The sequence below is a fragment of the Notamacropus eugenii genome, chromosome X (assembly GCF_028372415.1).
Source record: "Notamacropus eugenii isolate mMacEug1 chromosome X, mMacEug1.pri_v2, whole genome shotgun sequence".
NCBI classification, from domain to species: Eukaryota; Metazoa; Chordata; class Mammalia; order Diprotodontia; family Macropodidae; genus Notamacropus; species Notamacropus eugenii.
In genome coordinates, this window is record NC_092879.1 from 35,479,355 (window position 1) to 35,505,472 (window position 26,118).

At 40.3% G+C, this 26,118-nt stretch overlaps 1 long non-coding RNA gene across 1 annotated transcript in view; it reads right to left on the bottom strand.

Moving 5' to 3' along the window:
- Nucleotides 1–2,739: 2,739 nt before the first annotated feature.
- Nucleotides 2,740–26,118, bottom strand: part of LOC140515411 (uncharacterized) — a 35,297-nt gene continuing 11,918 nt past the window's right edge. The window contains exon 2 of the long non-coding RNA XR_011971016.1: nt 2,740–5,164. This is a non-coding gene — a long non-coding RNA (uncharacterized lncRNA). The remainder of the gene's footprint in view (nt 5,165–26,118) is intronic.

A 26,118-nucleotide genomic window follows, 5' to 3' on the forward strand; every position in this document is an offset into this window, starting at 1 on the left:
AATGTCATTTGGGGGTCATCTTTGCTAATTTGCAGAGTATGAGGTAAATTCTCAAAGATTTTTGTTGTGTAGTTCTCTTATTGGTGATTTAGAGCCTTTTTTCTTGCATTTTTGAACACTCAGAAGTTCGGATGAGAAATATTTGTTCATATTTTTGATCACATATCCATTGTAGAATGACTATTAATCACACACACTTGTGTGCACTATACATTTCTATATATTATTTATATGATTTGTATTTCAGGTGCTTATAGTATAAATTTGACACAAAAACTTATTTCCCATTAAATCACTTCTCTTTTTATCCAAGTTGCATTAATTTTACCTGTGCAGAAGCTTTTCAGTTTCATGTTAGGAAAGGTTTCTATTTACTTTTTTAAAAATATTATTGCCTCTATTTCCTGTTTGATTAAGAGTTCATCTCTTACTAATAGCTCTAACAGGTATTTCATCTGTTTTTCTTTTAGGGTTTTCTTTTAAGGTTTTTCTTTTAGCATAATCATTGATATAAGTCTTTTGTCTCCATTTTGAATGTATTGGTTTTCTCAGCTGTTTGTTCCTAGGTAATTTATGTTTCCCAGTTTATCAAGCAGTGGTTTCATACATTCATTCATTTCTTCATTTATTCAACCAGTTATTCATTTATCCAACCACTCATTCATCCATTTATTCATTCATTCATTTCTTCATTCATTCGTTTATCCATTCATTCATCCATTTATGCATTCATTCATTCATTTATTCATTCATTCATTTATCTATTCATTTATTCGTCTGTTCGCTTATTCGTCTATTCGTTTCTTCATCTATGTATTTATTCATTCACTCACTCATATTATTAATTTGTGGCTCCAATATCCCGAGTGTTTCTCCTCCCCATGCCTCAGCAGGCAGTTTGCAATACCGCAGCAGAGAGGGTCCCAGCCCTGGTTACCCGCCTACGTCTCAAAATAACCGTCAACTGCGCCTCCCAAGTTCGGACCTGGCCCTCACCACGGACCTTGCGGCCACGAGCCTCCCTGCTCGTACTGAACCTGCACTGGAAACCTTAGGAGCGAACCACCTGACTGACCCATGGTCTTAGTCATCTTCATTTCCAGGCTCTGCTGAGGCTGACTGGATCCTCCCGGATCCTCCTCGACCTCGGGATCGGCGGAAGGATGGTCACACGCTCTGCTGCCTCGCTTCCCTCAGCAGGCCAAGGCTGGCGTGGGCACTGTCCCCTCCGCCCCATCTGGGCTCCCTACTCAGTAGTGGCTCGGGTTCCCTCCCCTAGACTACAAACTGGATCCAAGTTACGGGGAAAGGGCAGGCCTGGTGTGTGGGGAGAGTCCAGGGAAAGTTCGTAGGACAGGAAGCGGGGTGGACCAAGAGGGGTGGGGCTGGGGGGAAAAAAGGGTCATTCCCTTGTCCAGAGACAAGGAGGGGCCAGACCTAGCCTTTCTGACAGTGACGGAGATGGACTTGAGTTCCCGGGACCTTCTCCTGTCCTTAGAGGGTCTGGTGGCCACCTGGTCAATTGTCCAACTCGCTGCACTCTAAAGGAGTTCCGAGAAGTTTGCCTCCTTGGGACCGGGAGAGCCTGGGAAGGAGACTTGCAGAGGCCAGGAGGGCCAGGCGGAGCATCCAAGCGTGGTGGTAATCATCGTGACCAGGAGGGCGGGTGCAAGGCTGCTCAGGCTTCCCTTTGTCTGCCCTGGGTCTGGAACCTTGAATCCACCAATTCCGCCAACTCTGGGGGTCGCTATGGCAACCGCGGAATGCAGGGCCGGGGCGAGAGGAAGCTGGAGTCCAGGTTGAACAGTGGGGGCGTAGTTTCGGCTCCCATTCAGCCCTCTGGAAGGCTGGCTGGCAGGCCGCCTCAACTTGGAGCCCCTGAGTCTGCAGACAGCAGCTCTGCAGGAAGGCCTTTGTAGCTTGGACGAGCATGGCCTCACGGGGCCAGTGGCCTGTGCACAGGCGACGGGAAATTTGGGGAACTCACCAGCTGGAAGCGAGGGATTCTCAGCTGACCCTTGTGGAGGTTTTCCCGATGCCGTTCTCTCCCGCTTCAGGGTCAGACAGAGAGACGTACTCAATTTGGTGATGCCCTTCCTGAAAGCAAAAGCAGGTAGGGAATTCATCCCAGTCGTGCTCTCTAAAACCGTGGGACCTCTGGAGGTGCACGCACCACCAACTATTTACATTCAACGGGATAGGAACAGACGGCAGTGTGTCGTCAATGCCATATGAGCTACTGCTATAAATTTCTCCAGACATTTGTGTATGTATGCACACACACATATGTATAAAATATTATATGGATGCAGATATCAAGGATCTAATAGCTTACTGTAATAAGCAATCTTCACTCGAAACCATTCATTCCTTCATTCATTTATTCATTCATCCATTTATTCATTCATTTATTCATCAATGAATTTATCCATCTATGTATTTATTAATTCATGCATTTGTTCATTTATGAATTTGTGCATTTATTCATTTATGCATTTATGAATTCATTCATTCATGCATTTATGCATTTATACATTAATTCATGTATGCATTTATTCATTTATGAATGTATTCATTTATGCATTTATTCACGTATGCATTTATGCATTTATTCAATTATGCATTTATGAATTTATTCATTTATGCATTTATTCATTTATGAATGTATTCATTTATGCATTTATTCATTTATGCATTTATTCATTCATGAATTTATGCATTCCCTAGCTCATTTACTTATTTATTTATTTATGGATGTGTGGCTGCAATATCCCGAGTGTTTGTCCGCCCCATGCCTCAGCAGGCAGCCTGCAATACCGCAGCAAAGAGGGTCCAGGCCTGGTTACCCGTGGACCTCTCAAAACAGCCATTAATGCCTCCCACCAAGTTGGGACCCGACCCTCCCCACAGAACCTGCTGCCACGAGCCTAGCTGCCCGTAGTGAACCTGGACTAGCAACCCTAGGAGCGAACCACCTGACTGACCCATGGTCTTAGTAATCTTCATTTCCAGGCTCTGCTGAGGCTGACTGGATCCTCCTCAACCTTAGGATTGGCAGAAGGATGGTCACACGCTCTGCTGCCTCGCTTCCCTCAGCAGGCCAAGGCTGGCGTGGGCACTGTCCCCTCCGCCCCATCTGGGCTCCCTACTCAGTAGTGGCTCGGGTTCCCTCCCCTAGAATACAAACTGGATCCACGTCCCCGGGGAAAGGGCGAGCCTGGTGCGTGGGGAGAGTCCAGGGAAAGTTCGTAGGACAGGAAGCGGGGTGGACCAAGGGGGGGTGGGGCTCGGAGGAAAAAAAAGGGTCATTCCTTTGTCCAGAGACAAGGAGGGGCCAGACCTAGTCTTTCCGACACTGACGGAGATGGACTTGAGTTCCCGGGACCTTCTCCTGTCCTTAGCGGGTCTGGTGGCCACCTGGTCAATTGTCCAACTCGCTGCACTCTAAAGGAGTTCCGAGAAGTTTGCCTCCTTGGGGCTGGGAGAGCTTGAGAAGGAGACTTGCAGAGGCCAGGAGGGCCAGGGGGAGCATCCAAGCGTGGTGGTAATCATCGTGACCAGGAGGGCGGGTGCAGGGCTGCTCAGGCTTCCCTTTGTCTGCCCTGGGTCTGGAACCTTGAATCCATCAATTCCGCCAACTCTGGGGGTCGCAATGGCAACCGCGGAATGCAGGGCCGGGGCGAGAGGAAGCTGGAGTCCAGGTTGAACAGTGGGGGCGTAGTTTCGGCTCCCATTCAGCCCTCTGGAAGGCTGGCTGGCAGGCCGCCTCAACTTGGAGCCCCTGAGTCTGCAGACAGCAGCTCTGCAGGAAGGCCTTTGTAGCTTGGACGAGCATGGCCTCACGGGGCCAGTGGCCTGTGCACAGGCGACGGGAAATTTGGGGAACTCACCAGCTGGAAGCGAGGGATTCTCAGCTGACCCTTGTGGAGGTTTTCCCGATGCCGTTCTCTCCCGCTTCAGGGTCAGACAGAGAGACGTACTCAATTTGGTGATGCCCTTCCTGAAAGCAAAAGCAGGTAGGGAATTCATCCCAGTCGTGCTCTCTAAAACCGTGGGACCTCTGGAGGTGCACGCACCACCAACTATTTACATTCAACGGGATAGGAACAGACGGCAGTGTGTCGTCAATGCCATATGAGCTACTGCTATAAATTTCTCCAAACATTTGTATAAGTATATATAATATTATATGGATGCAGATATTAAGGATCTAATAGCTTAGTATGATAAGCAATCTTCACTCGAAACTAAACCAGCACAACATTTATTCTGCATACATGTACAATAAAGAACCTCATTGAAGAAATATAGAAAAACAAAGCTTAACAGAGTAACGCAAATATTTACATACAGCACCAGACCTGGACACTTACTTATGAGTTCTCCTTCACAGAAGGGTAGTAAGTGGATGAGGAATCTTGATACTGGGTACTCAGTGTCCCTAATATGGTAAATCAAAAAGATTCCAGGTGAAACACCCTTCCCCTCTGTGAGCCCCCAGGCAAAAGCAATATTCAAGAATATATACAGTTTTCAAACAAAGACTTGTCACCTGATGGGCTCAGTGCCGAAAGGCTTGAAAGCCTGCTTGGCCTAGCACCTAAACTGGCTTAATGCCAAAGGTGCCAGTGCCCAACTAACTCAGTGCCTAACTGACTCAAATTGACTCAGCACCGGATGTGTAACAACTGGGAACTAGAGCAGAGTTCAAAGGACCAATACTTCTGTGATTGATGAGACAAAATACCTGTGTACCTTTAGACCTGGGAAAGCAGAAGGGAAGATGTGTAGTCACAGAGACCGTATGTGTATAGGGAAGATCTTCATGTTCTATGAACCCTACACCCAGTCCTGGCCAGAGCACAGCCCGCACTGGTACCATGGGCATTCCTTCAGGGATCCTTTGGTACCAGTGGTTCCCCTCAGTGCCATCCTATAGCAACCATAGAATTCAGACCATGAGCAATAATAGGAGGACCAAAACGGGGGAAAAACCAAGAAAGTCGTCAGGGGAGACTGGAAAATAAAGTATTGGATTGCTTCCAAAAGCACAGTTAGGTACCACAGCTCATCCATACCTGAATGGGAGGGCATTAGATGAGATGAGCCAGGTGGTATGACTTGAGAGGTCTTCAAAAAGTCCTTCCCTTTCGATTTATCGGGCCTGAATTGAGACGGACAAAAAAGGATTAGTATGGGAACTTAGTGTAAATGACTGGGCTAACAGGGACACACATTCCTTCCTTTCTTCTAATATCAAATTTCTGCCTTCTCTTCCTAGTAATTATGCTTTGTAGGAAGCCATCCAGCACCCGTAGATCAGCCAAAATGTTCATAGACATCAAGAGCAAGAGCCGTTTTGGTAACTATAGATGTAGCTGGATTTTATTTATCCTATACTAGTCTCTGAGTACATCTAGTATAGAAGAGAGAAACAATTTTGCTTCTCCTTGTTTTATATTGCTCTAAGATATATCACAATGTGTTCAAAAGGATGAATGTTATTTACATGGCAATAAGTTTTTGTTTGCGGTCTTTGTTTAAAATTCATACTATTATGATAGTATTATGCTTGATTTCTTCCATTATGATTTTGGAAAGTGTTATATAAGAAATAGGACTAATATGAGAGAATGATACCTGGAGTGAAATGCCTTTATTGGAGGTTAGCTGCTGTTTGGATCTGAATGCTGAATACACAGCAGGAGTTCAAGGTTGTCCTTAAAGCAGAAAGGGTATGCTCTGGTCTGTGTACTTGGGTAGAACTGGTGAATCTTTTATCTAGATAGTCAGGTTCTCCCCTTACCTCCATCACATAGCAACCTCTCCTTCTTTGAGATTAATGAAATGTATCTTTACCAGCTAATCAAAATCCTGGTACCTATTGTCTACAGCCCTGCCTCTGGGTCTCACACCCCAACTAGGTCACTCCACTTCCTTCCACAGTTCAGCTCATTATCTGCTTCACAATCTTACCCTCCTCCCCAACTTATGCCCTCATTCTATGGGACTTCCCTCTGCGTGTGTCTGTCTGTCTGTGTCTATGTGTATAATAATTATTTGATTTTTTTTTTCTCTCAAAAACCCTACTACACAAGGACTACACTTTCCATGGCTCTACCCCACTTCAGCCATACACAAAGAAGGGCAAACTCATGATATTGGCATCACCCACATATGCATGACCTCTGTATTCAAGAATTCTGAAATATCCTTATCTTTCACCTCTCCCACCACCTTCCTTTACAAAACCCTACTCTTCTTCCACACCATGACTTTTATTTCCTCAGTTATCTCCCAAACCTTTTCTTTGCATTGACCACTGCATCTTGACCCCTTGGAAAACCAATTCAACTCTACGTTCTTCTTTTCTCTTGGGTCCCTAGACCCAATCAGTCTTAAAATGCTCCCATCAAACACTGCTGCTGAATGAAGATGGAAAATATCTGGAAATCATTTTGACTGGGTCTACTGCAAATGAGTTACCCAAACTCAACTAAGTTAGGTGAACCTTTGACCTTCCCCTATCAACCTCACTCTCCCTCTCTCCATGGTGGCTCTTCCAAAGAATCCCTCCTCAACCTTCCCATGGCTCCCCCTCCTCTACCCTATCAGCTCACAATCTTGTTTCATATTTTACTTAAAAATAGAAGCCATTTGCCATGATCTCCACCTTTTCCTCTCTTTTCCATGGCACAGATGGTTTCTGCTATTATCTCTTTCTTTACTCCTTTCTCGCATGAAGAGATAAAGCCCACCTTGTACCTTCCCTCTAGGTGGACATGGGAATGGGAAAGCACTCCAGTATCTTTGTCAAGAAAACCCCAAAAGGGGTCACAAAGAGTTGGACACAGCTGAAAATGATTAAAGAACAACAAGCTTTACAATGCAGTTCAAGCTTTGGAAGAATTATTACCCTTTTTCCATGAACCCTTATCATCTCTTCCCTTGGCATTCTCAATCCCATTTTTAAAAAAGTGTTTGTGTTATTATTCTAACAAAGTTTTTCTTTGAGGGTCCAACAATCAGTTGAATCAAGCACATATATTATTCATTTAGTGCAGGGAAAAAAGTGGGCACCATGAACTACAGAGAAAATACAGAGAAGTAAAGATCAACAGACAGGGCTTCCCCATAAGCAATACATACACAGTGACCAGAGAGAGAAGCACCAACGTCTTGGTTGTCAAAGCCAGGGGACTCCTTACCTGCTTCCCAGAGTCTCATATGGCCAGACATTGTTCCAATGTATAAGCCACGAAACACAACCTTACCTCAGGGTATGTATACACTTTTCAGAGCTAGAGGACAGGACCCTCTGAAGTAGCGTCTCATTAGAAATATTTCTATTATTTCCACATTATTACTTTTACTTTATTTTTACAATTTATTTTCAATGTTTTACAATCACTACCATATAACTTAGATTTTGTCCCCTCCCTCTCCCTTTTTCCCTCTTACCTCCTCCCTCCCTCCTGAGACTGCATACAATTTTATTTCGGTTCTACACATGGATTCGTATTTAGCACGTTTTCCCCATAGTCACGTTGCATATAAGTATTAAAATGAATGGGAGAACTCATATAACAAACCAAAACGTAATACAAAAGAAAATGTTCTGCTACATTCTGCGATTGAATTTCATAGCTCTTTCTCTGGATGTGGAAGACATTTTGCATTAAAAGACCATTGAGAAGTTTTTACGTCTTTGCACTGCAATGAATTTCTAAGCCTATCAGAAAAAATCCTCTCGCACTGTAGTTGCTGCTGTGTACAATGTTCTGATTCTGCTCCTTTCCCTCACCATCAGATCATATGAGTCTTTCTAGGCCTCTATGAAGTCTTCCTGTTCATCATTTCTTATAGCACAGTAGTATTCTGTTATATTCATGTATCATAATTTATTCAGTCATTTGCCAATTGATGGGCATCCCCTTGATTTCCAGTTTTTGAACACCACAATGAGTGCTGCTACAAATATTTTTGCACATGTGGGACCGTTTCCCATTTTTATGATCTCTTGGGGGTATACTCCTAGAAGTGGTCTTGCTGCCTCAAAGAGTGTGCACATTTTTGTAGCCCTTTGGGCATAGTTCCAAATTGCTCTCCAGACTGTCTGGATAAGCTCACTGCTCCACCAACAATGAATTAGTGTTCCAACTCTGCCACATTTTCTCCAACATTTATCATCTCCCTGTTTTGTCACGTTAGACAGTCTGATAGGTTTGATGTGATATCTCAGAGTTGTTTTGATTTGTATCTCTGTAATCCATAGTGATTTAGAGCATTTTTCCATATGACTCTAGATATCTTTAATTTCTTCCTCTGAAAAGTGCCTGTGGATATCCTCTGACCATTTACCAGTTGGGGAATTTGCCAAGGTTTTAAAATAGACTTTGATAATTTGATCTGCATGGCACTGAAGGTATAATTTGACTTTGATAGTACACCTAGGATCTGACTAGTGTGAAAAATGAAACTCACCCAGTTGGTTTTCTTGGAATGTGCACTATTTGTAGGTACAGTGATGTAAAATATGGTTAATTTGTCCCAGCTCAATCCCATACGCACTGTAAATTCAAAGAATGTGACCACTTCAGGAAATTCTTTCTTTGCGTTAATCCGGACCGAAGTTACATTGTCATTTCTATTAGACTGGTACAGCTCAGCCATGAGCATGGAAAGTTTCTCCAATTATTTCATCTTTTTCTTTGTTACTTCAAGGAGTATTTTGTAATTGAATCACTGCACATCTTTTCTGTGCTTTGGCAGATTGATTTTCAGACACTTTATGCATTTTGAAAATATCTGGAATGGGATTTCCCTGTAATGGCCTCCTTTTTATTACTATTTGGAAATGCTGCTAATATTTGAGTGTTTATTGTGTAGACTACATCTTTGCTGAAGCTATTAATGGCTTGTATTTGTATCTTTGCTGATACTATTAATGGTGTCTATTTGTATCTTTGCTGATTCTCTAGGATTTTCCAGGAAACTGTAATATCATCAGTTCACTGTTCTGGTTCAGCGAGAAATAATTGGCTCCTTTTCCTCACATGATAAGGGACAAGAAGGAGTCAGAATAGCTATAAGGAGGACCTTTCCATTGCATGTCATTATGCCTTTCTATAAGCAGTCTCTCCAGCCTTTCCCACATGTACTGACAGCAGGCAGAACATGCTGCCTTAAGCTTTTGGAAGGAGTTGCCACTGGTTACCACCCTAGTACACTAAGATGGTAGGTTAAGAATAATTGGCTTTTAAAGATCCATATCCATATCTCTTCCTATTGTGGTTATTAAGTCATATCTAACTCTCCATGACCCCATTTGGGGTTTTCTTCAGTGAGATAATGGAGTAGTTTTCCATTTCATTCTCCAGCATACATATATGCATGTGTATATGCATGTTTGTGTGTGAGTGTGTATGTGTGGAGAGAGAGAGAGAGAGAGAGAGAGAGAGAGAGAGAGAGAGGGAGGGAGGGAGAGAGAGGGAGGGAGAGAAGGCAGAAGTGGAGATATGTGTATGAATATGTATTTGCATGTATGCGTATGTATATATGCACATACATGATCCCGAACGAGAAACATGTTCTGTTGTGAGTACATGAAGAGGCAGTGGAAAGAGGGCTCAGATTAGATAGTTTGTGTGACAAAAGGGGTCATTACCCCCAACTCCTGGTTTCTTCAAGTTTTTTATTCACTTTTACAGCAGCCTCACACAGTTTCCTATCAGAATGCTTCAGCTTTCTGCTGGGATTTTTTTAGATTCTTGAAGGTGCTTTTCTGTAGGGTGTTTACTCTGTCTTCAGTATGATTTCATATGCTCTTCGTAAGCTTTCAGTGCAGATGTGGTTTTGAGCACAAATCTTTCCAGACCTTGAAATAGATTAAAAGGTCGTCCTTGATCTATCAAGCATGAGGGTGGGAATGAGACAGAGAGAGTCTCTCTCCCCCACGAAGAATTCCCTCTTATCGCTTTAGCTGAAGATTCCCCACCATTAGGCTTTCTTCCCACTGGAATGCTGGGTACCATACTATCTTGCTGCTTTTATCCAACCTCCACAGGGCGGGACCAAATCTTGAATCAGTCCTAGCTTCTGCCCCAGCAGGTTTGCATCCAGCTTAAAGTTCATTAATTGGTTCAACAGAGTTCTGCAGCTTGTTCATGCCTCTGACTGACTGACTGTGTGGATAAGCATGGGTCTTCTATATCTGACTGGAGGGGGATGGGTGGAACCCTTTATATGAATATAGTGAAGAAAATCAGATTTATTTTGTGTTGCTCATGCCCGAAAATGTTTCCTCCTTCTGGACGTACAGGACATTACTTCTGTGGCAAGAGGAAGAAAGCATGTTTTATCATCAGTCTTCTGGAGTTGTCAGTGATCATTTTAATACATGTCTATAATGAATTTGAATTTTGTTGCCTTTTTATTGGGTAGGAGATGGGGTAGGAGGATGGAGAGAATTTCGAACAGGAAAAAAAGACTGCGTGAAAGTCTCAGTGCTTTAAAAACAAATGTATAAAAATAAAATGTAAGATATTTTAATAATAAAGACCAAGTGTGACCATATCAGCTCAATAAACCCCAGAGCCTCTCTACTATCTCCAGGATCCCATAGAATACCTTGTGGTATTTGACGCCTTTTGAGATCTGGACCCTTCTTTTCTTTCCAGGCTTCTTATCCTCTTTGAATACATCTTGGCTTTCTTGCTGTTGCTCACACACACAGCACATCATCTCCTGAACTTGTACTTTTTGTGTGACTGTTCTCCCTTCCTGGAATGCCCTCCCTCCTCACCTCTACCCCCTGAATTCTTTGGCTTTCTTTAAGATTCAGTTCAAATGCCACTTTCTGCAAGAGGAAGTTTTGTGCCACCGCCCCTTTCCCCCACCCAATCCTGGTGCCTTCCCTCTGAGATTCTGTCCTGTTTGTACTGCACATATCTTGTATGTGCAATGGTGGTTTGTATGCTCTCTTTTCCCCTATCCCTTCATTGGAGTGTGGGCTCCTTGAGGACAAGCTAGACAGACTTTTGTCTTTCTTTTTCTCTTAAGGTTTTAATATAGTGACTGGCAGTTGATCAAATAGTCAATACACATTCATGGCGTGCCTAGTATTTTCCAGGCACAGTGGTAACTACTAGGGACACAAAGAAAGGCCAGAGAGAGTAGAAAAGGGGGAGACAAAAGGCAAATAATGGTGTAGCAATAAGTTCTATACAGCATAACTAGGAAATAAGTAGAGAAGACACTAGATTGTGAAAGCCTTCCTATAGAAGGTGGGATTTTGGCTGGTACTTAAAGGAAACCAGAGAAGTCAATAGAATAGTGGAGGAAGAATTCTCCAGGCACAGGAGAGAGGTAGAGAAAATACAGAAATGAGAGATAGAGTGTCTTGCTTGTGAAACAGCCAGGTGGCCAGTGCCCCTAGACTACTCATAATGTGGTTGGGGGGCTGGGGAGGGAGAGGTCTGGATGTAAAGAATACAAAGGCCAGAAAGGTAAGAGAAGACTAGGTCACAAAAGGCCCCATAGAGGGTTTGACATTTTGTACTGGCTGTGATAGGGAGCTACTGGAGTTTAATGAGTAGTTATGGGAGTGTGACCTGGTCAGACGTGTGCTTTAGGAAAACCCCTTTGGTGGCTGAACGGAGGATGGACTACAATGAGGTGAGATCTGAAGCAGGCAAATCCCCTAGCAGGCTATTACAGTAGGCCAAGTGCGAGGTGATGAGGCCGTGAAGCAGGGCCGTGGTAATGTCAGCATAGGGATGAATTGGAGAGATACTTTTGCAGCGGTTAGGTCAGCAGGCCATGACATCAGATTAGATCTGGGGGAAGGGAAGGGGAGAGAGTGTGAGGAGTCCAGAATAACATTTAGGCCCCAAGGCTGGATGACTGGGAAGATGATGATACCCTCTACAGTAACAGAGGTGAAGCAGGTGAGGGGGGTTTGTCTGGATGGATGGTAATGAATTTCATTTTGAAGATGATGATGGTAATGTCTTTTGGGACTTCCAGGTTGCAGTGTCCAGGACTCAGTTGGAAATGTGACACTGGAGATCAGGAAAGAGGTTAGAGTTGGATAAGTAGATCTAAGAACCATTAGAATAGACAGTCGGGCCACAAAAATATATTCAGTGTCTACTGTGTGCCAGGGTAATCCTTGAGGATACAAATATGAAAAGGAAAGAACCTTTGTTCTCAAAGAGCTTGCAGTTGAATGGGGAAGCTGAAAAAAAATGGAGGCTTGGAGGGAGTGGTGTGGAGGTTTAATGAAAAAGCCCATAGAGCATATCTGGCAGGGAAATGAAAAGATGACTAGCTTGGCCACTTTCCTCCATTGGTGACTGTGGAAGGAAGAGATGACAGATAAATCTGTGAGAACTGATGAGAATATCAAATGAAAAAGTATAGATGGAGAAGAGGGCCAAAGATGTAACAAAGTTAAAATCAATGGCGATTTTGAGTACGGGCAGGGGTGTCGTGGCACGTGAGAGGTAGGGAGGAATCCAGGATGATTCCTCGGTTGGGAGTGCGAGGGATAGGAAGATGGCATTTCCCTCTAGGGAATATGGTGGCAAGGGGAGAGTTTTGAGGAAAGGTAATAAATTCCATTTTGGACATCTTTATTTTAAAATGCGTACTGGACATGTAATTTGAGATGCCTGAAATGCAGTTGAAAATATGAGACTAGAGGTCAGCAGAGAAGTTAATGCAGGATAGCTCGAACTAAGGATCATCAACATAGACATAGTAATTCAATTGATGGAAACTGATGAGAGCACCGAGTACAGTGCAGAGAGGGAGAAGAGGAGAGGACCAAGGAAAGGGCCCTGAGGGACATCTGCACTTAGAGGGCATGACCTAGAGGAAGAAGGTAAGGTGTGGAATTCCCCCACCTGGTGAACTGTGTACCTCCCCCATAATTGTGGGGTGTTGTTTTGATACCAAAGGAAGAGGCCAGGGAGCTCCATACTGATAATCGGTAGTAGTTTCATCAATTGGGGTTACTTACCTTTGTGTGTTAAGGCTTCAATTCTCATTTTGCGTTCTAATATTTTAATTCTAATTCTGTGTTCAAGAGTTTAATCCTAATTCTGTGTTCTAAGACTTTTATTCTAACTTTGTGTTCTAAGACTTTAATTCTAATTCTCTGTTCTAAATTTTTAATTCTAATTCTGTGTTCTGAGATTAATTCTCATTCTGTCTTCAAAGACGTAAATTCTAATTCAATGTTCTAAGGTTTTAAATCATATTCTGCATTCTAAAACTACTTCTTTTTCTATGTTTTACGATTTTAATTCTAATTCTGTGTTCTAAGACTTTAATTGTAATTCTGTGTTCTAAGACAAATTTTAATTCTGCTTTCTAGGACGAACTCTGATTCTGTGCTCTAAGAGTGTAATTCTAGTTCTATGTTGGAAGACTTCTTGTAGTTCTGGTTCCCAGACATTAATTCCAATTCAGTATTCAAATACTTTAATACTCATTCTGTATTCAAGCACTTTCCTTCTGATTCGGGGTTCTACGACTTTAATTCTAATTCTGTGTTCTAAGAATAATACTAATTTTGTGCTCTAAGAACATAATTCCAATTCTGGGTCCTAATATTTTATATCTAATTTTGTGTTCCAGGAATCGTTTTGATTGTGTTTTCCAAGATTTCAATTCTAATTCTGTGTTCTTTGATTGCAATTCTAATTCTGTGTTCTAAGATTTTAAATCCAATGCTGTGTCCTAAGACTTTAATTGTAATTCTGTGTTCAAAAACTAATTCTAATTCTGTGCTCCAAGATTTCAATTCTAATTCTGTGTCCTAAGAATAATTGCAGTTCTGGGTTCTAAGAAAGATTCTAATGCTTCCTTCTAAGATTTTAATTGTAATTCTGTGTTTTTAAACTACTTCTAATTCTGTGTTCTACGACTTTAATTCAAATTCTATGTTCTAAGACTAGTTCTAATTCTGTTTTCCAAGATTTCAATTCTTTTTTTTATTTTTTATTTTTTTTAAATTTATTTATTTAACTTTTAACATTCATTTTCACAAAATTTTGGGTTACAAATTGTCTCCCCTTTTATCCCCTCCCCCACCCCTAACACCAAGCATTCTAATTGCCCCTATGACCAATGTGCTCTCTCTTCTATCATCCCTCTCTGCCCTTGTTTCCATCTTCTCTTTTGTCCTGTAGGGCCAGATAGCTTTCTATACCCCTTTACCTGTATTTCGTATTTCCTAGTGGCAAGAACATTACAGTTGATCCCAACACTTTGAGTTCCAATTTCTTTACCTCCCTCCCTCTCCACCCCTTCCCTTTGGAAGGCAAGCAATTCAATATAGGCCAAATCTGTGTAGTTTTGCAAATGACTTCCATAATAGTTGTATTGTATAGGACTAACTATATTTCCCTCCATCCTATCCTGTCCCCCATTACTTCTATTCTCTTTTGATCCTATCCCTCCCCATGAGTGTCGACCTTGAATTGCACTCTCCTCCCCATGTCCTCCCTTCTATCATCCCCCCCACCCTGCTTGTCCCCTTATTCCCAACTTTCCTGTATTGTGAGATAGGTTTTCCTACCAAAATGAGTGTGCATTTTAGTCTTTCCTTTAGTGGAATGTGATGAGAGTAAACTTCATGTTTTTCTCTCACCTCCGATCTTTATCCCTCCACTAATGAGTCTTTTTTCCTTGCCTCTTTTATGACAGATAATTTGCCCCATTCCATTTCTCCCTTTCTCCTCCCAATATATTTCTCTCTCACTGCTTGATTTCATTTTTTTTAAAGATATGATCCCATCCTCTTCAATTCACTCTGTGCACTCTCTCTCTCTGTATGTCTGCGTGTGTGCATGTGTGTGTGTGTGTAATCGCACCCAGTACCCAGATACTGAAATGTTTCAAGAGTTACAAATATTGTCTTTCCATGTAGGAATGTAAACAGTTCAACTTTAGTAAGTCCCTTGTGACTTCTCTTTGCTGTTCACCTTTTCATGGTTCTCTTCATTCTTGTGTTTGAAAGTCAAATTTTCTTTTCAGCTCTGGTCTTTTCATCAGGAAATCTTTAAAATCCTCTATTTCACTGAAAGACCGTTTTTTCAACTGAAGTAGTATACACAGTTTTGCTGGGTAGGTGATTCTTGGTTTTAGTCCTAGTTCCTTTGACTTCTGGAATATCCTATTCCATGCCCTTCAGTCCCTTAATGTAGAGGCTGCTAGATCTTGTGTTATCCTGATTGTATTTCCACAATACTTGAATTGTTTCTTTCTAGCTGCTTGAAATATTTTCTCCATGACCTTGGAACTCTGGAATTTGGCCACAATGTTCCTAGGAGTTTCTCTTTTTGTATCTCTTTCAGGCGGTGTTCTGTGGATTCCTTGAATATTTATTTTGCCCTGTGGTTCTAGATTCTCAGGGCAGTTTTCCTTGATAATTTCATGAAAGATGATGTCTAGGCTCTTCTTTTGATCAAGGCTTTCAGGTAGTCCCAAAATTTTTAAATTGTCTCTCCTGGATATATTTTCCAGGTCAGTTGTTTTTCCAATGAGATATTTCACATTATCTTCCATTTTTCCATTCTTTTCGGCTTGTATTGTGATATCTTGCTTTCTCATAAAGTCCTTAGCGTCCATCTGTGCCATTCTAATTTTGAAAGAACTATTTTCTTCAGTGAGCTTTTGAATCTCCTTTTCCATGTGGCTAATTCTGCTTTTGAAAGCATTCTTCTCCTCATTGGCTTTTTGAACTTCTTTTGCCAGTTGAGTTAGGCTACTTTTCAAGGTGTTATTTTCTTCAACATTTTTTTGGTTCTCCTGTAGCAGGGAGCTGATCTGCTGTTCATGCTTTGAATTCAAGTCTCTCATTTCTCTTCCCAGCTTTTCCTCTACCTCTCTAACTTGATTTTCAAAATTCTTTTTGAGCTCTTCCATGGCCTGAGCCCATTGGGTGGGCTGGGACGCAGAAGCCTTGCCTTCTGTGTCTTTGCCTGATGTTAGGCATTGTTCTTCCTCATCAGAAAGGAAGGGAGGAAATGCCTGTTCCCTAAGAAAGTAACCTTCTGTAGTCTTATTTCTTTTCCCTTTTCTGAGCATTTTCTCAGCCAGTGACTTGACCTATGAATATTCTCCTCACACCCACCTCGCCTCCTGATCCTCCCAGCCAGCGCTTGGGGTCTGAGATTCAAATGCTGCTTCCAGCCTTAGGGCTTTTGGCGGGGGCAGGGATGCTATTCAGTATGAGATTATGTTCTGGTGCTGAGGTCGGGCAGGGCCGCCTCTCAGGCTCAGTTCCCTCAGGGGGTTTATGCACAGACCTTCCACAATGGATTCAGGCTCCCGCCCGCTTGGGGAGACCCGGTCTGCAGCCGCCTCTCAGCTTCTGCCTCCCAAGTGGGCCTGAATTATGGGGGCACCCCACTCCCCTCTCGACCCGCCAAAGAGACTCTCTCACCGACCCCCGTCACCTGTGGGTGGAGGGACTTGTGCAGCCGCTGGAGATCCCGTCCCTGAAGCCTGCTCGGATCTGTTTCTCTTGGTGCGGCGGCCGCAGCCGCAGCAGGTCTGGGCTGGGCTCCGCGTCTGCAGCGTGACGGACCTTTTGCAAGAGGTTTGCAGGTCCCTCTGTGGGTGGAGGGACCCGCGGGACCGCTGGAGATCCCGTCCCCGAAGCCCGATCGGTTCTTTTCCTCTCGGTGCCACGGCCGCGGCAGGGCTGCACTCAGCTCCCAGTCCCGGAGCCCAGTCCTCACCGCGAAGAACCCCCCGCGAGAGGTTTGCAGGTCTCTCCGGAACAGAAATCTCCCTCGCTCCAATGTTCTGTGGCCTCTGGGTGCAGAATTCTCCGTGAGTTACTTCCCTGTAGCCATTCTATGGGTTGTGGGTTCGGAGAGCTATGTGTATGTGCGTCTTTCTACCCAAGATTTCAATTCTAAATCTGTGTTTTAAAGCTTTAATCCTAATTCTGCATTCTAATACTAATTTTAGTTCCATATTCTAAGGCTAAATCCAATTCTGTATTTTAAGACAAGTTCGAAATCTGTATTCTGAGACTTTAATTTTAATTCTGTTTTTATAGATTTCAATTCCAATTCTATATTCTAAGGCTTCAATTCTAAATCTGCTTTTTAGTATTCTAATTCTAATTGTGTGATCTAAGATTTTGTATCTAATTCTGTTCCCTACATCTTTATCTGTAATTCAGTCTTTAAGAATAATTCTAATTCTGTGTTTCAAGACCAATTCGAATTCTAAATTCCACTATATTTTGAGCACAAATAAGTATCCCTGAGCAGAAATCAGTTTTGTCCAAGTGAAGTAGCTTATATCATTTGATAGATCTGTCATGCAGTCAGAAATTAATTCCATTATACCATCACTACGGCTTTATATTCGACATGCAATAGAAGTTTCTACTTTCCACATGATTAAACAAAAGAAAATGCATTTTATGTTGGTATGCATGTTCATAGTCATAGTTCCACCAGTTCTAAGTGATGATTGCCAGGGTGTAATACCATTTGTGCCTGAATCATCACAGCACTCTGTTGTTTTGGGTAATTATTTGAATAAAAAGGTTGAAACAAAAATAAATATTTATAAAAGCTATTCTCAATTGAAGTACAATTTATTAGTGAAATTCGCTATCACCCTCAGCCCTAGAGTAAAGAATACACTGTGACACAAATGACAAATTTCTCCAATGGTTAGAAAATATTCATAATATATTTTAAACCTCTCAGTCATACTTCCTGAGGGTATGCTTTGGAAGGCTGAAAGAAATAATGAATTGTATAGAAAGGAGAAAGTATATTTGAGAGATGAAGTAAACATTTTTCATAACGCAGAACTTGGTTATTCTAATATTGCATCCAGTGTGCAGATGAAATCCTAGATGTATTCACTGTATGAAGAGGAGTTATTTTCCATTGAAATCTCACTTCCATGGTGCTTCATGTCCCAGAAGTGACCTAGATTCTTGAAAGTTATGTCAGCAGAGTGCAAGTTCTGGCAGGTCCTACAACCAAGCTGGAAAGGCTTCCAGTTCGGGCACAGTGATACAATGTCATCAGCATGAGGCTCAGCCTTGCTAAGATCTGAAAGGCATCATCAGAACACCTGTCACAAGGTGGTGAGCATTTTGGCCACAGCGAGTCATGAAATCATCTACTACACATGAAGGAGCTGAATGATGTATGTACCCACACTGATGAAATCACAGCTCTTTTGATGTACTGAAGAACAGTATTCCATTTCACAGATCTCTTTTTCGTCTACCAGTCCTGTCAAAAGGCTGCCTTCATAGCAATTAAAAAACTGAAAATACTTAGATTGTTTTAAAATTCATCCTCATAACACTCCTGTGAGATAGGCACCTGGTACTGATGAGAAGACTGAGGCACAGCAAAGTTAAATGACCTACTTAATGTTTTACTGTGATTTAGTGGCAAAACAGTTATGTTCCTGCCGTCCATGTTCATATGGATCAACAGTATTGTTCATGAAGCTGGCTTTGATGTTTAATATGTGTCTGAGTTACAAGTATCTAAACAAAGAAGAAATTTTACAACTCTACAGAACTCAATATGTAGTTTTTAAAGACAGAAAGCTCTTCGTTATATTAAACCTGTGATCCTAGGATCTCAGGGAAAAAGCCCCCAAATCCTAAAATACTAGTTATCTTTCATTAGTCATCCAGTGGATTGGTTTAGAAATTGGATAGCTTTCCTGAAAAAGAAAATAAGACAAAGAGGACCAGAAAACAAAAATGATGCGAAACTCCCACTTCACTATTCATCTAATATTTATTAAGTGGCTAGATATGCAGTTTTATTAAACCGGAATCAATGAAGCCACAAATAGATTTGTTTTGATAGGAAATACAGGCTACCTGTGTGCTTTGAAATAAGTAAATTCTATCTACTCCAATACTAATTTCTTTTGCATAGGATTTTCAGGAGCAGTACTAAATTATAACAGATATCATTGTATAAAAATGAAGATAACCTGAAACCAGATTCTAGGTAATAAGGTTTTACAATAAAGTTATTCCAAAATGTTATTCAGTAAGATACATTCAAATTACACAATTCAATATGATTTTATCCAGCAGGTACAAAAAATAAATTACATCTCATTTAACATACTTAACTTTTTAGCAACTTTTTTCATTTTAGGAAATTAATCTTCATTGGTTGGGTTATTTAAAAGGAAGAGTAGTAGCTGTTCACGTTTTTCCATCTATCGGTATAAAAGACAAAATTATATTCACTGTTACTCAAAATTTTTGAAGTTCTTTATCATTTTAATGGGATTTAACTTACTTGTTTCCTGAACTCTAAGCCGCAACAATTAGTCTGTCTTACTGGCAAATACAAGAAATACCAGAAACTGTTAGCAAACCAATAAAATGAGCTACAATAACAAAAACGAAGTACTCTGAACACAAATAAATGTTCCTCTTCAACTATTTCTCCATTTAAGAAAAGTTCTGAGAGATATCCAAATGAATTTTACTAACAAATGAATCTAAAAGTTCAATTTAAGTTTGGGGAAAAATTATCTTTATTCAAAACACTTTGATTCTTAGTTGTGATGTGCTTTGCCAGACCTTCCATAGCTAGCTCATTAGCTATGTTAATAGTACCATTTTCAGAATGGTTTTCAACAGACATTGCATGGATTGTCTTAATGATTCCTTTTACTCAAACCATAACATTCTGATTGAGCATGAGTTTTTTTTTTTAATTGCTCTATTACTGATTGTAATATAGCATCCTTCCAATTCCATTATTTCTGTAAAATATTGTTATAATAATCAGGTGACAAAAATGACAACATTTCTACATTCTCTTATTCTGTGAAGCAAAATCTTGATTATAAAAGTGATGAAAATTGGGTAATTTACTAATATACTGATGGTTGCTGACATAAATTGACATATTTTCAGCTGGGTTTATAAAAGTGTCTGCATGTGCTATTTTCCTATTTAAGAAAATTTTAATAGTAAATTTGGCTCTTCTCAAAAACATTTGTATCATGAACCAGTCTAATTTTATATAACTGGATCTGTAATTGGGATGTCCAAAAATAGTGGACTTTACTTATGTGTATTAAGAAAAAAAACCTTATGCTCTCAGGAAGTAGGAGCAGGCCCTAGAAACTGGGCTGAAAGAGGAACAAGCTCAGAAGCATGCAGGAGTGGTGAGGATCGAGGCCCCAGGAGCAGAGTGAAATCTCTTTCAGCTTTTAGCTCAAACTGAAGCCTGAAGGTGAAAGAGCAGGCCAAGAATCCCAGACCCAAGGGGAGACTGCAACTCTGTCACTCTGAACCAGTAGTTTTCTAGCTAGTTGACAATTCAATATCAATTTACTTGCAGTTACTTAGACCCCAACCCAGGTTAGCAACTTGCGGAATTTGGACCAAGGAGTTATCAATTAAACATTTCTTTGGATCAAACCACTTTGGAAGTACCAAAAGCTTCCAGGTCCTCAGCGTAAGCTGCCATGGCATCAAGAATCACACAACATTCAATACCCCCAAAAAGCAACTATAGGACTACTCCTGACCTCCCCACTAGAAGTATGCGGAGCTTGACGCTAATATAAAGTAGTCCAGAAGAATGATCAAGCCAAAAAGAATCCCATCATAAAAAGCTATTATGTTATCAGGGATACTCAACACACAAACCTGGAAGAAGAAAATGATTACAACCATCTACAAGCAAAACCTAAACTCCGCGCCCCCCCCCCCCCCCAAGCAGTGTAGGCACAAACTCAACTAGAATTTCCAGAAGACGTGAAACAAGAGTTGAAACGATAGGAGAACACTATGGAAGACAGTATGATATGTAATGGTAAATGAACGTTATTGGTGCTGTGAACAATAATCAAAGGAATGATTTCAGAGAAACTTGGGAAGACGTAATCTGATGCAGAATAAATTGAACGGTACTAAAATAATTGATACAGTGATAATACGAAAAACATACAACGATGAAAGTCTTAGGACTTCTAATCAGTATAATGACCAATCAACAATTCCAGAGGACGAATGATGAGACATGATTCCATCTTTCTGAGAGAGGATTAAAGAGTCAGCACGGAAAAAGACTTTTTTTTGTATGACCAGCACGGGTTTTGTTTGCTTCACTATACATAGTTGTAATAGTGATTTTTTTTTGTCTTTCTTAATTCAATTTGAGCAGGTGCTTAGAGTAAGAACACAGATTTTTGTTTTTCGAAAAAAAAGAAATACAATTTTTAAAATGTACTGAGTTTAAATAAAGAAAAACAAAATAGGGATAAATTCTATTTTGAGGGTTTTCAAAAAGAAAAGAGGAAGAACGGCAAAGGGAATATACTGATGAACAAAAGAGGAAAAAGTGAAAATTGATATTCTTCATAATTGGAATGCACAAGGAAAAGGAATTTATGAATTGCAAAAACGAGGTTTGAACAGACTCATGGACTTTGGTGTAGAAAATACCTTAACAGGGAAACATGTCAGGAAAGGCATGGGAGGTTTTGAGAGGGAGACTGATACCAGGGATGGAAGAGTTGCAGGCAAAACATATAGCCTGATCCGAAAGCGAGAACAGAATTAAAAAGAAGAGGAAAACTCAAAGAACTGGAAATTAAGAGGATGCCGATCTATTAAGGAATAGTTGAGTAAACTGTGGTGTATGAATGTAAGCGATCATTACAGCCCTGTAAGAAACCTGAGAAAGCTGCGCAGATTTGTTTTTTCTGGTGTTGAGTGAAATGAGCAGAACCAGGAGAATAATTATAAAAGAACAAAAAAATTTATTTTGAAAGGCTTAAAGAAGTTGATCCAAATAATGTCCGATGCCATATCTCCAGAGGGCCCATGTAGAAGCATCTTATGCAACTTGTGACAGAGGTGATGGACACAGTGCAGAAAAATCCTATATTTTCAAATACAATCAATATATAGATTTGTTTTGCTTAACTATGTTTATTTGTTTCAAGGTGCTTTTCCTCCAGTTTTTAATAGTGGAGGGGAGGGGATTAGTAAAAATGATGAGGGAAAAAATAGGACCATTGAAATATTATTAAAATGCTAGAGAAAAATGAAATGAAGTTCTGAAGAAAACACGTACAAACGGGACAGTTTTGAAAATCATGAATTGGATTCATTACATAACATTTTCAAAAAGCAGCATGAAGTAGAGAGCTACAGTTTTTAAATGCAATCTTTTCTTTGTGTTTTGTTGTGAATGTGAAAATGTTGATTTTTCATGTGTTTAAGTTCCGTATAAAAAATGAAATAAATGAGGAAAAGTAGTGAAATTCAAGTTAAGATAACTTTTCTAAATTGGCTGTGTAGGGGAGATATACAGTATTTAAGAAGAGTAAGTCAAATAAGAGTTTCTTACAGATGCGGGAGACCCAGTCCTATTTGGCAGTGTAGCAGGAGCCAGCAGACAAGAAAATGTTGAAATGTAGAGGGGAAGAAAAGGCGGACAGGAGTGGTAGGGATCAAGAAGTTGTTAAGTACCTGCTATGTGTCTGACATTGCGCATGGCAAGACACAAAGGAAATATCTATTTGGCCAGTCCTAACCTCTCTTTTGTCCTCTCAGTATCACATCTCTAGCTACTCACTGGACATTTTGAAATGGATGTCCCTCAGACATCTTAATATGTTCCCCGGAAACTGTCCCTTTTCCCCAACTTTGCTTGCAATCTAGGGTCATCCTTTGCTGCGAATTCTTTCTCATCTTCCATATCCAATCAGTTGCCAGATATTGCTGCTTTAACCTTAGTGACATCAATCTGACATCGCCACCTCTACAGTGTAATTCTGAATGCCCTCATACCAGGACAATTTCAAGGGCTTTCTGGGTAGTCTCCTGGACTCAAATGGCTCCCTACTCGAGTCCACCTTCCATTCAGCTGTCAGATTGCTCTTCCTAAAGCACAGGTCTGACCATGTCATCCGTCTATTGAATGAACTCCTGGCTCTCTATGATACCTTCCAAGATCTAATGTAAATTCCTCATCTTTTAAAGTCCTCCAAAATTTGGCTCCTTCCTACCTGTATAGTCTTTTTACACCTTACTCCCTGCCATGTATTTTTGAATCTAGTGATACTAGCCTTAATGTTCCTTAATGGTCTTCACACAAGGCATTTTATCTCACAACTTTACGTTTTTAGTTGTGTTGCCCAGACCTGGAACTCTCTCTCCTCTTGTCTAACTCCTGACTCCCTTCAAGTCTCAGTTACACTTCCATGTTTTGGAAGAAGCTTTTCCTGACAACCCCTTGATGTGAGTGCCTTCCCTCTGGAATTATATCCAATTCATCCTGTGTATGTATCTTCTTTGAAAATGTCGTTTGCATATTTTCTCCTCTATTAGATTCCTTGATATTAGAGGTTATTTTGGTTTGGTTTTGCCTTTCTTGATTGCCCCAGAACTTTGCATAGCACCCAGCACAGCGTAGGTATAGAAAAGGGTTGCATGTTTGACTTGATATAATCTGTCCTCAGGAAGTTTATATTCTATTAGAGGAGACAACATGCAATCATAAGCATGTACAAAAAATATATAAGGTGATAGGGGAAGGAAGAACAGAAAAGGTTTTGAGCTAAGTTTTGAAGGAAACCAGAATTTTTGTCTTCAGAGGATATATGAATGCAATGGAAAGTAGCCACCATCTAGAACAGTACAAAGCTTCAGCCAATATTATACCCAGAGGTAAATGGCAGATCAGGAAGTAATTACATACTTCAAAAGTCAAACTAGAGAAAAGATTGGGAAAATCTAAAACACAGGCATACCTAATGTAGCCAACTCAGTCCATTAAAATCAGGACTTCACAAAAGTTGTCCGGGTATTTGGCAAAATAATCTATAGATTACAATACAATTTCTTTAAATATCAAACTCCCCTGGTATATTTAAAATAGAATTCGCTCTTCTAAAAATTTAATCAACACAAACTTTTCAGTAACAGTTCTCCCACACAAAATAACATGAAACACGAAACAGCATGGCTTAGTAAAGTGCTGGACTTGGAGGTGGGAGGAATTTTAGGAGGAATTGTATTAAAATTCTGAGTGATACTTGAGCTATGCTTATGATAAGCAAATCATGTAGCTTTTTGGAACCTATATCTCCTTCTCCATAAAGGGGAGATAATAAGTGAATTCTCATCTCCAAGTCATTGTAACTGAGGGGCTACAGAAGTAGCCTTGAAGTCAGGAAGACCTGGGTTCTGATTCTAATACTGACACATGTAACAACCGTGTGATCAAAGGAAAGTCATTGAAGTTCTCTGTGTTGAGCTCTATAGCACTCAAGTTGCAGACAAGATACCAACCTTCCTAAATAGAAGAAATTTCCTTACCAGGGAGATCCCTACAACAATGAAATCTCAAGTTCAGTTCCTATCCCTAACCTATCTACTTCAAAGCGATGTTGTTGTTACGTGTGTGTGTATTTTCAAGTGTTGTATAAATAAATGTGAGCTATTATCATACCTGTAAGGGAAGTCACATTAGAAATGTACATAATAATTTTGCTGTTGTTCAGTTCTGTCCAATCTTTTGTGACCCCATTTAGGGTTTTCTTCGGCAAAGATACTGGAGTTGTTTGCCATTCCTTCTCCAGCTCATTTTACAGATGAGGAATTTGAGGCAAACAAGGTTTAAGAGACTTGCCCAGGGTCACAGAGCTAGGAAGTGTCTGAGACCAGATCTGAACTCAAGTCTTCCTGATTTCAAATCCAACACACTATCCACCAAATCACCCAGCTCCCCTGTGTATAATATTAGTTTTCAATGAAGTGGTTTCTTACAGTATTCCAACAGTTAATAGATACCAGCAAAATCACTGAGGCTTGAATCTAATACATAATTCATTTTATGAAACATTATATGCAGGATGCTAAACTGAACAAAGAACAATGTTTTATGTGCAATATATACACAAGAGATGTTCACTGAATGATATTGCTGTTGGAAAATTTTGTTGACTTGGAAGAGGAAATCTTAAAATCTACCTTTATAACAAAATGTTTTATTACAACAAATGCATATTTAAATGAAGTCTTACCTTGAAGAACATCAGGATGAAATGGCAAGTCAATTTGACTAACAGATTTATCATGCTGTGTATTTTTACATGGTGGTTCATCTTTTAAAACCAAATGTTCATCTGTAAGTATATCACTTATAATTGTTGGATAATCAGTAGAAAGGTCATTGAGTTCAACTCCAACACCACTGTCTGTGAGATCCCCTACTTTAGCCTGAAGTTTGATCCCTGCAACACATATCTGAAATCTTTCTCTGGCTTCTTGACTCCAATGCTGGTTTCTAGGTTTTATATCTGGAGAACAACACTTCCTTTAACAGAATTTTCAGGAGAAAATGTCTTTCATCATCTATTAGTACATCACATGTCCTGCTTAAAGTCTTTGGTCCTTTAATACATTTTAAAAACTAAAAAATGGAATTGTGCTTTAGGATCTTCCTAATTTAGAAATTCCTTTCAAAATTAAAACAGCCCTTCAAGAACTACAGCAATGTTACTAAGTCATGGTGGCACACATGTAAGATTTCAAAAAATTTTAAAATTATAATAGCTACAAAAGTCAAAAGGCACTTTTTCATTTCTATGGTTGAATTTGACATTATTTAATTTTCTTCCCAAATAATTTTAAATTATTCAGCTTATTCAAAATTTTTTTAAGCTTAAGGTATTTGGGACTATAAATTACAAAAGAAGCAGATCACTACAGTAGAAACTTATTAGATAGATACATAATATCTGCATATGAAAACTTAACATGCACTCCACTCACAAGACTATCAGTTATAGTGCTCATCCTTATAAGGGTATTATATAGTTTGAAATTGTATTACACTTCATTTTCTCAAGGTCTGCTTTTCATTTTAAATACCAAATTCGTGGCTCTTATTGGCACATGGTAAGATTGGGCACATTTCACTGACGTCCTGGTGACACTGTTTCCAGCTTTCGTTAAGAACATCTTATTTTAAAATGATCACTTAAAATCTTTTTCCCTACCACAAAATTTAGCTGCCAAAAATGAGACAACACTCACCTTCTCTTGTAATGGTTATGGCT